The sequence below is a fragment of the Erithacus rubecula genome (assembly GCF_903797595.1).
Source record: "Erithacus rubecula genome assembly, chromosome: 2".
Lineage (NCBI taxonomy): Eukaryota > Metazoa > Chordata > Aves > Passeriformes > Muscicapidae > Erithacus > Erithacus rubecula.
The window spans coordinates 85,623,194-85,636,735 of NC_136685.1; the positions used below are offsets into that span (position 1 = coordinate 85,623,194).

At 39.6% G+C, this 13,542-nt stretch overlaps 1 long non-coding RNA gene across 1 annotated transcript in view; it reads left to right on the top strand.

The window, feature by feature from the left end:
* Nucleotides 1–1,921, top strand: part of LOC306798498 — an 84,245-nt gene extending 82,324 nt beyond the window's left edge. Inside the window, exons 6-7 of the long non-coding RNA XR_013773365.1 lie at nt 28–75; nt 1,109–1,921. This is a non-coding gene — a long non-coding RNA (uncharacterized lncRNA). The remainder of the gene's footprint in view (nt 1–27; nt 76–1,108) is intronic.
* Nucleotides 1,922–13,542: the final 11,621 nt, after the last annotated feature.

A 13,542-nucleotide genomic window follows, 5' to 3' on the forward strand; every position in this document is an offset into this window, starting at 1 on the left:
ATTAGAAATTACTTTCTCTACCCTCAGATTGAAGGAAGAGAGTGGCAACCCATCTGCCCTTGCTTAAATAACCAGGTAAGTTTATTACTGCTGGTGGATGGAATGGTCTAGCCACACAGCTCTGGAAATGGAACAGTAATGCTGACCAAACAATCATGCCCAAGTCAGGTTTTACCTACTAGGAATAATTCTGTGGGAATAAAAACCAACTTGGAAACTGGGATTTGGCGTGTTGTGACAACAGCATAGTCACAACAATAATCCTAATAAGTAATGGGAACAGAGGGACAGCACTCATTAGTTATGCAATGGGAAGCCTGTGGTAGCAGAAAGAGCCCAAGGCTGGTGCCCTGCTGGTACCTGGTGAATGAAATATAACATACCATGTATCCTCCCCTCGCCAGGCTTGAGTGAGAGGTATAAACTACTGAAACAGAAAGGGGAGCTACCTCGTGAGGCATTGTAAAGACTTCTTTCTACTCATTTATCCCTTGTTTGTCACTAAGGTCCCAGGTGTTTTTCTGGGACATGATTTTGTCCAGAAGGAGCAAGGTGAGCTTCCATTCAGTTCAGCATTAAATTGAAAATGGGTCCCTGCAAGCTGGATGCTGTTGCCATTCGTATTAGTTGGATCACTGTGCCTACCTACTCCAGCATCAGGGTTTTACCTTTCCCTGGAAATAAAGTCCTGAAATGTATCTTTTACCTAAAATCAGGAGGACAGTTGTGGGTAGGTAAAGTATCTAAAGTTCAGATTTCTGAAATTGTGCCCACAAGCAACTAGCCAGAGTTTGGCTCTCTCAGTTTGTTCCCTTCCTATGAGGATGGCAGTATTGTGACATTTAATATGAAGGCAATAATCCAAAGAAAAACAAAATAACATGTTTTGCACATTTTCTGGTACCAGGGGATTACATTTACTGCTGCTGTTAGTTAGAAATACTTACATAAATATACATATAGCCTTTCTAATTTTCTCAAAAGAAATGGGAACAGGATTATATCTGTAAAGCTATCTAAACATTGTGTATTGCAACTAAAATAATTTGTGGTTCATCTCACTTTTACCTTTTTGTATACTAAACATTGAATAATTTCTCTTTGACAGACAAGTGCTATGCATATGCATGGCCCAGCACTTCCACCTTGCTCCCTATCATGGCAGGAGGATTGGGATAATTCTTCTGTTTGTACCAGACCAAGTAGGACATTGGTAGCAGCAGACCTTTTACTGCCACTGCTGCAGTTTCTGGGTTCCCAACAGCTGACAACTTTAACCTATGGAAAAAAATGGAACATCTCTGAAAGTTTAAGTTCAAAATTTAGCAAGCATCAAAGCTGGCATAATCTGTTTTTCAGAGGCAAACTTGTGAGTGCTTAGAAGAAAATACTCCTGAACACATGCAGTTGTTGAAGTTCACCTCTGATGACATCTTTGGGAAACACACTGAAACACCCCACAGGAGCAAGGGATGCATAAGGCCTGCAAGCTCTTTACCAGGAAAAGTCATTTACATGGAAAAGTCATTCTGTGACAGACAAGAGATGAAATGAACAAAAGAGAACCAGTTCAACACACATGGACTTTCTGAATGAAGGCAGCTGAAAGGTCAAGAGAATAATCTGAGTGATCAGCAAGGTGGTGAAGCACACACCAAAAGTCAGCTTCAAGTGTTGCTTCCAATCAGCTGCTTTCTTTTAAAAAAATTAAGAAAAAATATAGTTTCAACTTTATTTTTCACACCTGCAAGCTGGTTATCTGGATTAGCCTGATAATTAACATGTGCCCTGAGAGTTTGCTCTCTTTTTTCTGAGATTGTGTTGATGCCTGGTCTTGGTGCTCAGGCTTAGGGTCCTGTTCTTTGCTTATACATTACAACATTGTATTCCCTTGTCCCTGGCTTTGCTTCCAGAAATCCATTGACAATCCATTTTCATTGTCTACCATTTTTTCTCCTGTAAAAGATACCACTCATGTCTTGAAGGTCAGTAAATGTCCTTTATGTAAACCTGAAAATGTTCATCAAGATGCTTTGACCTCTGCTTAATGTCTTTCTCTGAATTTCCTTTTAATTTCTAGGTTTAGTATTTTCCTCATTTTTTGGCTCAAATGCTTTTCTTTGGCTAGCAAGATTTTTGACTTCTACTTTCTGACTTTTTTCTCTCTTATATTTAAAGTGCTCAAAACATTCTGATCCTTTATGAAAGTTCTTGCTTAGGTGTGCCTTTTCAGAGACTCAGCTGCTCACACCATGCTATTTCTAAGAGGTTTTTTTTTTTAAATTTTGGTGGTTACTACTCTGACAGATGAAATTCTTGACTTTTTGAATCTGATAAGTAATCTAAAAAAGTTAGGTGGTCTTGGTCTCACTTGTGAGGTTGGGATTTCATTTCTTTCTTTATTTATGAACAATCAAGAACATTATTGGTTTCTATAATGAAGATGGAAATATTGCCATTGGAGCTAAACTGAGGTTCAGGAGAGATCATTGTTTTAAAAGCAGTGAATTTAGGAGGCAAATGTAAACTTTCTTAGTGTGATGAGACATAATGTGTTCCTTTGAAGTATGTTTCAAAAAAATGAGAAGTTTTAACTTAGTATGTGATTTGACTTTTCATCTCTGACTTTGATTTGATTAGCTGTCAAAATACTATTAATTATAATACTATTTAAATTTTCTTTTTTACAAATTCTTTGTACGCTGCCTTAAAGAAGATCATAACATAAATTTAAGCAGTTGTAAAACCCTTCCTTCCATTTCTAGCATTTACTCTTGGAACAAATCCTGCTGAAGTCCCTGGGAAGTAAGGGACAATCTGGCCCATGATCTGGGAGAGTTGCTAATCTTATTCTTACCATAGCTGTGTCTTGCCTGGTGTCCTCCTTTGTGTCTGTCAGGCTCACTATGGAAATAAATTATCTTTTGTCAGTGTCTTGATGGTAGATTTAAATTAGTCTTAGAAGATTAGTGAGACAGTTTTCTCTGTAGAAACTCTGCTGATTTGATTCTGCAGCATCCTGAACCTCCAGCCATTTTATTATTTCGATTTTAATTTTGCTTTTAATGACTATTTCAAAGAAAGGCCTTGAACAACCAGTAGAGACTCTTCTAAATAAAGATACGACACTTGTTCTCTCCAGTCTTCTGAAACAGTTGTTGTTTTCATGTAGTCTGAAACTTTAGTTTCCTCACAACTTGCATAGCTTGTAGGTCCAGTAATTTTTAAAAAGTTTCATATACTGGCAAGCTGAAATTTTGCACAGCTGCTCCTCTTTATTAAAAAACCAAACAAATGCCTCCCCACCCCAAAAAACCAACTCCCAAAAAAGTCCCAAACCTAAAACAAAACAATGAAACCCAAGAAGTTTTGAGATTTGTAATTCCCTAAAGTTCTGGGCAAAGAAAACCGATGCAGGAAAATAATATAGCTCTCCAACAAAATGTCAGAGATTTTCTAATTGCTTTCTTTAGGTCCTTCTAATCTAATGCCATCACTGAGTTTTGTATGAGTTTTTTACTTCTGATGGACTTACTTTTTTTCCACCACCTCTCAGCTTGCGATAAACTCTCAAATTCATGCCCAAGCTTCCTGTTCCTGATGTGCAGAACATGTCAGAACAACTGGCCTAACTGGTAATTAAAGAAAACAGCAACAACAACAAAAACCTACAGGAAAAAACCCAAAAATTAGAGAGAGAAATTATAAAATATAAAATAGAGATGTATAAGCACCAACTCAATATGTGCTTTAGGGTGTTAAAATCGAGATTTTGGAGATTCTAGTGATTTAGTTGTCGTGTAAATGAATCTGAGATTTTCTTTTGTTGTTGCTAATATAAATTTCTTTGGCTTGTAAAAGATTCAAGGAACCCATGGCTGTTTCTCATTAGTGGTGGCTGTCACTAAAATGAATATGTTGCTGAGTGTTCAGTTTCTGGGAAACGTGGTTGAAACACGAGCAGCTCTCTCGATGCAGAGCTCAGAGTCAGATGTTTTCAGAGGGGATGTTCCCCATTAAGTAATGACAGAGAACCATACGGAACACATTACCAATCGAAATACTGATTGATGAAGTGCCTGTGGTCAGCTTTCTACAGAAATGAGAATTTTGAACGTATTATCACGTCAGCATGGAATTGATCTCATGTACAATCACATTTTGTTTTCATTTCTTTTTTGCTTTACAGTCTCACACGTGCTGTTCCAGATCACGTTTATAGCAAGCAGAGCCTCAGACTAAAGGAAATAAAGCATCAAGTTTGAGCTCTGATGTTTCATTGATTTAGCCAAGTTCACAGAAGCCAAATATGTCTGAGTTTGTTCACACAGCTGGTGAGCTATAAAGTCTTTCTCCCTATAGCAAACTTCTTCCCTCCTTCCAAGACCTGGGAGAATGGACTCAGAGTCTGCTGGAGCGTGCAGACCTTGGGGAGGGAGAAGTGGGGTCACCTGGCCAGGCTGAGTGGCTCTTGTGTGAGATTGCATTTATCAGACTAAAAGCTCCTCTTTGTCTTCCCCAAAGTAGATGCTTTCCTTCTTCCACTTAGCTCATTTGCAGGGGTTCAGTGAGGAAAATCCACTGGTTCATGCTGACTTTAGGGCAAGATTGCTTGATTTGTTTGCATTCAGGTTACTTATTAGTTCAGCTGTAAGTTCAGGTTTGTTTCAGATACAGTGACCTCTTCTGTTTTACACAGAAAGCAAACAGGGCAGAGCACATGAAACCTGTGTACACAAATTGCAGTGAATGTGTGCCTGAGTACAGCGTATTGAAAGGAAAATATATAGTCAAATGGCAAATTTAGAACCACAGCATCTAGCCCTTTTTTGGCCAAACAGTTCTTAAATGGTGCTTCAGTAAAAGCCTGGGCTGGAATAGACACATATTTAGCACAATGTTGTGAACCCTTGAGTATTTCTGTTTCTGAGACCCCAGCATGAGATTGTTAGAGTGGTAAGGCACATCAGGTGTGAGAGCCAAGTCTTGCTTGTGCCTTTGCTAATGGAAACTCACCCAAGTGAACAGAGTTGCTTGGTTTACATTTGCACAGCTGATGCCACGTCTTGGCCTAAGACCTAAAAGTTTGAACATGAGGGAAAAATAGCAATCAAATGTCTGCTAATGCCTAGAAATGTGAACAATGGACTGCATCTATAATTAAAAGCAAGGAGGGAGAAATATCAGGCATTTGTGTAAAGCACTTGGCTAAAATTTAGGGTCTTTTATTTCATAATAGTTGATTTGAGACAATTGGACCTGATTATTCAGAATTGTTAAGAATGCAGTATCCTTAGCTGAGTTCTCTGAAAATGAAATCTTTGAGGCTTACAGCAAAAATTAAGTCTCCTAGCTCAATTTGATGCATATGAGTGCGTGGGGTTTTTTTCTAAGAATTAGCTATGGTAAACTGTCTTTCAGGGATCTGATTTCTGCCCTTCAGATTTCTACAGATGTTCTTCAAAATGCAGAACAAATGTACCTTCCTGATAAGCAATTTGTTACTTTTCATTTTGTATTTATTCATGTCGGAAACGTGCATTGGTATGTAAGCAAACAATAGCTTTTTAGTGCTTAATTATTTCAAAGGATAAATAAATGTGGAATTATATGAGGAAATATTTACAAGCAGCTGTTCAGGGATATCAGATTTCAAGTTATCTGTAGCCTTCATAATTATTACAATGCTCTCATGCTATTAAAAATATAATGCAGATATCATAGTGATAGTAATGATGAGTTAGCTGAGATTCTACTACCTCTCAGATATTTAAGTCAGGAAAATACTGGAAGTCTTTCTGTCAGTGATGATTAATCTTTGGCAACAGATATGGACTTTTGGTGGGGCTGAAGGAATTCCTGGCAGGAGGAAGGCTGAGAGAGCTGCAACTGTCCTTCAGATTGCCTTCCCCATGTACAATTTTCTTACCATCCACAAAGACCCTGCAGTCTTCATGGCTCTTCAGCCCAGCACCATGAACTCTGCTCTCAGAAATGTTGCAACTGTATTTTTGGTACTGTCCAGGAATTGCAAGTTTGAGCTTAGATCAGGCACAGATTAGGAAAGACTCACTGAGCTTTTATCTGGCATGAGGTTCAGATCTCATGATCCTCCTGCTAGTCTTGGAAGATCAAATATTCCAAAGTTCTCACTGGGGCTGCTCCCCCAGCCTGAGATGAGCAGTAGTCACAGTCCTTATCTGAACAGGGAAGCATCTTGGGTGGGATGAGGGAAAGGCTGATGGTGTTTCCTCAGACCTTGTGTGTATCTCAGGAGGACTGTCAGTCCCATAGTTTGTCCTGGGATAGATGATTGAGGCTTTGGTGCCAGAAAGGCTAATTAGTGCTGGACTGGGTGCACACATGCACATTTCTGGCAGTGTAACCAGGAGATAGGTTTTGTGACTTCGAGGCTTGTTCTGCTTTGACAGGAGGCAAGGGTGTGGTTCCTGGCTCCCAAAGCTGCTCCAAGCAAGGGCTGAGCAGGCTTGCCCTGCAAACCCCTGGCTAAGTGCCTGGGCTGCTCTCCTGAGCTGGAACTTGCTCTGGTGTGAATGTGTGGTGAATAAACTTAGAGCTGCAGAGTGAGGTCAGTCAAACAGGTTATCTGCAGGCTTGGGCTGCCTTTTTTTCCTTCCAGCATTAGGCACCCTAAAACTGATAGACTACCTCAATAAACTTGAGGTTTTCCTATGGATCAGATAAAATAAGGAAATTCCTCTTCTCCTTCCAGTGAAAGTTTCTAAGCTTCCCCTGGGACCTAAATCAGGGAATTACAACTCTAGATATCATCAACTTAATCTGCTCCAGAACTTGTTTTTTTCCTGTATGCATGAAGATAACTCTAGTTTTGTCTCAGATAAAAATATTCAGACAGCATTACTTGAATCACTATAGCTGTAGTTACCATTTTCCAAGTATGTGTTATGGACAGAGAAAACTTGCCAAAATAATCATCACTAATAGAGATTTCTCTTTCTTTTCATTACTTTTTCTTCTGAATGGTTGTGTTCTATTTGGTTCCTTTGAAGAGGATTGCTTTATTTTTTTAACTTGTCAATTCTTATACATTTCAGCAAGCCTAAAATGAATATTTTCAAAATGCTCAAGTAACTAAAGACTTTATTTCTCAGATGTGATCTGGTGCTTATATGTGGGCCTGGAAATGCTATTACCTGACAAAACACTAGCGAAACTGGTGTGATACAGACATCTAAATCTTCTGAGACTCTTGGTCTCATATAGAAGATCTGGCACTAGTACTACCATTTAGGTTACTGGTATGTGTTTTTATTGAAAAACATCCCAGTACAACAGCATTTATAGATATGAAGGCATCCCATGTTATTTCTTCCCTGTACTGCTATTTCCTTTCTAGATTGAAATAGGTGATAGTGCTAAGAGTACCAGTATAACTGCACTAATATTAAATGTTCTATTAACTATATCTGACATCTTGTTGAAAGTTGTGACAGGCTCCTAAGTGCTGGTCTGCTCTGAAACTGAGATTTAAGGTCTAATTCCAAAAAACTTTGCTTTCTTTTTAGATTGGGCCTTTTTGTCTCTTTGGCTCTCTTGGAAGATTTTCCTGTGGTTATATTTATGCTGCCAAATCAGATTGGGATTCAGACTACGAGTAGAACTTTGGGTGTTATTATTTTTGTCTCATAGTAATGATAAGACAAGGACTAGGAACAGTGTGAATGAAGAATAAGGCTTGAAGTTTTTGAAGCAGAATTATCTCTCACCAGGAACAAATCCATGCTAAGGTTGCTCTTCTTTATGAGACTTATTTTGAGCTTCCCTAGAATTTTTGAGGCAGTCATCTGAGATCTAAACAGCAAGGATGCCTAAAAAGTAAACAAATCCTTTTAGATGTGGTGAGCAGATCAGATTGGATACGAGTTCCAAGAATGTACAAAATTAAATCTATTTAATTTAGCAACAGAAAAGTCACTGCCTGGCTATAGAGCACACGTGACTCATTTCCAGTGTCGCAACACCATTAACAGGGAGATGGACACAGAGATGACTGTTCTTGGCCTTGCTGGGAACACCACTAAGAAGCCTAACCACTGCCAGTCATGCTGGTTTTCAGCTCCTATGTTAGTCATATACAAAAAAATTTACTCCCAACTAAGTCACCGAGTTAACTGAGTAGCACCAAACTATTACAGTTGCTGGATTTCCATGGCCTCTCCAGGACTTGTCCTTTTAGAATACCACAGCTGGGTGATCACATCTGGCCATCAGAGAGCAACTGCAGGTCTACTGTTTCAATAGAAAAAATGGTTTGGACCTGTGCTTCCTAGTCAGGATCATGTATTGATCTGCAGTTTCAGTCCTATTAGGTTATTGATTATGAAACACAAATCATTACTATTTTCCAGAGTGACATGAGGTTTCCACCACGCTTTGCTTTTCTGGAGTGATGTGAGACATAGCCCTCACCCCTCAAAAAAAATCCTCAGGCCTCTTTTTTTCTTTTTTTTTTTTTTTTTTTTTTCTGACCATCTCACCTGTATTGTGCAAAACTGTCCTTGCTAAAAGAATCAGCATACTGCAAAACGAATCATGCATTGTACAATTTTGCTTCCTTTTATCCCTCTCATTTTTTCCTGAATTGTCTGATTACTGAAAAGCATCAAGTACAAAAGGAGAACATAAAGCAAAGGTAGGACTTTTCATTTGCTTGGGGCCACCCAGCTTCAAGAGATCTGAAAGAGGGCCCTTCTAAATCCCAGAGAAAGGGCATGTTTTTCTGTAAATGCTCTCACATTCTCTCTTGCTCTCACTTGCTTTAAAGCATACATCTGATACGAATTAATCTGCAGGGTTTTCAGTCATTTCCCATCCGCTGCTGGGGCAAATTAGACTTGCTGATGTTGTTTTGGCCTAACCCTGAAGCTGCATGAAAGGAATGGCCCAGAGGGAGAGCGAGCATGTTCTCCTTGGCTCTTCTTCCATGTACTCTCCAGTCTGTTCAACAAAAAAAAAATAGTTCAATTGGCCTGAAAGGCACTGAAAACCCCTCTGTAGTACCTTAAAGAACCAAAATTACTTAATTAATGTGGAGACCATTATGTGAGGTTACCATATGAATGAGTAAGTGGACTGCCTGAGTTACAGAGCAGGAAAGAGGAAAGGATATCTGAGGTCAGACTTGTCAGGGTAAAGGAATCCTAAACAATGAGGGCATTGGTTTAAGATTTGAGGAAGAATTTGAAAAAGAGCCCTGAGAGTGAAATTAAATGAAGCATGGGAGAGTATTAGTGGAGATTAGCAGTGCAGTGAAGGAGCCCAGAGCAGGCTGCCAATCGCCCCTAAGCACAGGCAGCTTCAACTGGGCTGATGCAGACAGGAATTAGCCAGCGCCGGAGTCTGACTGAAAACTGTTTTCTTGAGCAACGTTAGAGAGTTTCTCTTCCACACCCCCTTTCTTTCACTGACTTCTGAAAGTGAACATGCCCCTGTCTCAGCTGCATATGGGGTTTTTTTGCCAGGCAGACTTATGACAGAAGCAGATAAAGCACTTGGGCACTCTGAGTGTAAATGTGAGATTCACTTAGAAGCACAGGATTGTCATTGCACAAGTGCTGATTCAGAAGAAGGGAGGACAAAAGCTAGTGAAACCAACAAATTAATGTCTGTGCTTGAAGTCTGGGAGACATATTTGCCTATATATAGATACTGGTTTAGTGAAAACTAGATTGTTTTTCTGAAACATGAGTGTTTGCAGTGCTTTCCACAGCTATTTGAGGCCATTTCAAGCTTTTTCTCCTTGGAGTTTTTCTTGTCAGTTATAGTTTTCAGAAAGCAGTATCTATGATAGAACAAGTATCCAATAATGAGATGAAGGTGGCAATATTTTGTAAGGTGTTGACTGCAGTACTTATTTTATTGCCTTTGGTTTCATTTTCTGTCTTTTTGAAGCAGTACTCACATATTGTGGAATAAAAAATCCTGACTGCTGCATATGAGTTCTTTGCTCTTTCGCTATCAGCTACAAGCAGAATTCTTGCTAAAAGCAAGGGGAAAGTGAATCATCTCTCTGAAAATCCTTTTAATGTGTGCTTTTACAGAAGACAATGGACTAGATCTTGAGTAACATTTGCAAAAACATCCAAAGAATCCCAAAGTAATACCTGTCAGAGCCTGTAGGAAGTCAGAAATTATATTTAAACCATGTTTTTCAGATCTAATTAATGCCCCAAATGACTGTATGGTTTGAGAGGACCTAAGAACTTTGGAGAACAGTAATTCAGTGCTTTAGTGTTAAATCCTGCTGCACTGTGATAATCAATAGCTGCTTGAATAGCTGGAAAAAGTTATTTTTGTGGGGGTTGTGAGGCACTGGCACAACCTTCCCAGAGAAGCTGTGGGTGCTTCATCCCTGCAAGTGTTCAAGGCCAGGCTGGATGGGGTTTTGAGGAAGCTGGTCTAGAGGAAGGTGTCCCCTCCCCATGGCAGGGGGATTGGATCTGGATGGTCTTTAAGGTCCCTTCCAACCCACACTGTGATCATATGATTGTAAGGATTAATGCCCATCTTAAAAAAGCTGCCTTGTGTCTTTAGCAATAAATACTCCTGGTAATCTTGTATTTTACAGCTGTAAGTCTTCAATATTGGGGCTTAGACTTCCAGAGCAGCTCCTACATTCTCTTGGGGCATCAAGGGAACCTGTGTGCCTAAAGTTCCTCTGGGTAATGGACTGAAATGCTTGTGTTGCCTCGTGAAGAGTCATTCCTAAAACCTCGAGGTGCTTCTGGGAAAGGGGATGGAGGTGGGCTGTAAGGGGGTGAAGGTGGGCCCTGACTGCCAGCAATCATAATAGCTTCCATGTGACACTGAAACTGTGTCTGGCTGACATTCTAAAATGGAGTGGATTAGTGGAATCAACACAAATGTTGCTTCATTGCATAAACTGCATTTCAGCAGCAGTTTGGATGACATTTTCATGTTCCCCTTTGCAGCAATTGTTTCATTTCTCTGCAAAAGAATAATTCAAGTAATTGGAATTTTCCTGCAGGATAGGAAAAAATTACCCGCCTTCCATCCATTTCTTTTTCATTTTCCCTCTATTATTTTAATTGAAACCAAAATGGTTTGAAATATTAAATGCCATTAGAGTCCTCCCATAACTAGAGTTGTGTGAGAAATACTTTTCTAACCTGTACAACTTTTGTGTTTTCCTGAATACTTCTGGTCTGCTCTGGGACAAAACCAAGCCCCTTTAAAGGCAGGGGTGCTCATGCTTGTGTTGCTACATGGGTGTTAGCACTATGAGAGTGGTATGCAACACCCCTGAATTTCAGCTTCAAAATACATTTACTTCCCAGCCAAAGCAAAGATTGCTAATAAAAAGGTCCATGATTTCATTCTCTTTCCAGATCTTGAACAGGCATACTAGCAGGGCACTGTCCTTCAGCTGAGTGCTCTGCAGGTTAATGTGGAGGCCATGAGAAGTCTGAAGTTGGTAGGAATCAGCACAGCATGGCCCCACATGTTACCCAGCTTACCTTCAAAACATACCCTGCAGCCTGGCTGAGTGAGGAATGAATTCCCCTGGGCAAGCAAGATTGCTTTGGGAGACTTGGGACTCACAGTCACCTGGTCTCTAGCTGTCATGCAGGACTTCACTGGGAGTTTTACAAGCTAGAGCTGGCTGATACCTTCCACCTGCTCCAAAGGAGCTGTGTGTGAGGTGCTTAAGCTGGGCTTAGCAGAGGAGGTGAGCTCAGGCACTTGGCTGCAGGTGCAGCTGTGAGGCAGAACTACCTGTGGAGCCACAGATGAGGCCAGCCCATGATGGCAATGTGAGTTTGGACACAGCAGAAAGCTGCCAAGAAGCCCTCCAGGTAAAAAAACTCTGGCCAAATATGTTGTGTGTTCTTACCTTGGGTTTTTTTGTTTTCTTGGTTGTTGTTGGGGTTTTTTTGTTTGTTTTTTTTTCTTTTTTTTTTTTTTTTTTTTTGGTTGGTTGGTTGGGTTTTTTTTTCATAAACAAGACCAGGGTGCTATTCAATGTGTTGCCCTGTACTGCAGCAGTGATGGCTCAAGGTATGGCCTAAACAGGGTTAACAGCAGAGTGTGGCTTTCTGTTAATGTAATCTATAATGGCCAAATTTTGCCAACTATTAATCTAATCAGTACTGGAGGATGTGTTTGGCTAAGAATACTTGTTCTATGAAATATATTACAGGCAATGTGTTCCTGAGCAATAAACTACTGCTGTTTCTCCACTCCCATCTGAATAACACACAGTAACTTTTTATTGAAAGATTTTTGTGTTACTTCAAACAGACTTTAACCCTGATATTCCTTCTACATGAAATCTAATTAAAGAAATGTGATTTCAGTTTAAGAGGTTTTTCTCTGTCCTAGCTGGTTCATAGCAATTAGGAATGCTTTGCTTTAGAGCCCATGTAGGTGACTCAGATTACTAAAATTTTCAAGTCTTTTCCATGTGTGAGCCATAATATATTAATTTACAATGATTCACAAATTAAGCTGATGAAAATAAAGGGAGGAGGCTGGTAGCTTCATACTTTCTAAGAGTTTGTGAAGGTTTTAGAGTTGTTAAAAATTATTTGAAAAAATGGAAACCAGGCAAAATCAAGAAAAAATGAGGGACACGTGAGATAAAAAAAACTACACAGCTCTTTTAAAGGATTCTGCATAATTAATCCATCATTAAGAATCCTTTTAATGCCTGGTGCTCCTTCTAATTGGTTAAACTACTTAAAGTATTTCAGGGCAATCATTAGCATAGAAAGCCTGATTGTTTATGCCTTTTGATCATTGATGGCTATCAGAGAAGAAGCTGGATTTCAATATTCTTGAGAAGGATGTGTAGAGTTCTGCCTGCCATCCACACTTCTTGCTTGTAATACTATATGTCTAAGATCCTTAAGTTGCATAGAGATATCATCTTATTTCCTCTCATCAAATGTTTTCATAATAAATGCCCTTTTTGTACTATCTGTTATATGCAATCCAGTGAGCTGCTTGGGAATCAAATAACTTAGAAGGAAGGGGGAGAGAGAACATGCACTTTTTGTAGGTTGTGGGGACCATCTATGTTGTGTCTTGGAGATAAATGCTGGCTTTGGGATTTTTAATGATGTATCAGACTTCCTCTGATTCAATGTGAATTGTTGTAAACCATCTGCCATCTGGATTTTGTCTCTAAGTGTTTGACCCAGGTCAACAAGATCTACCAGAGTGGTGATAAAGGTATTTATAAAAAGAAATGTATGGCCTGCTTTTGGTTTGGCAAGTTTATTGGCATGTTCTTTTACTTTGAAAATTGAGAAGGAATCCTTTCAGGTGGAGCTTTTTTCCTACTGTTTCTAGCCTTGAGACATTGCTGTCTTTACTGGGCTTTGCTTTTGGCTCTTTCAATTCAGCCCAGAGGCAACATGCGTGCTATGAAGGATGACAAATTATAAGCTGGCTGGTCTGATGACATACTTTCAGTACCCTAAGTAGTCCATGGCATTTGCCATGGGCTAAATTCACTCTTAGTGTCAGTGGGTGCTC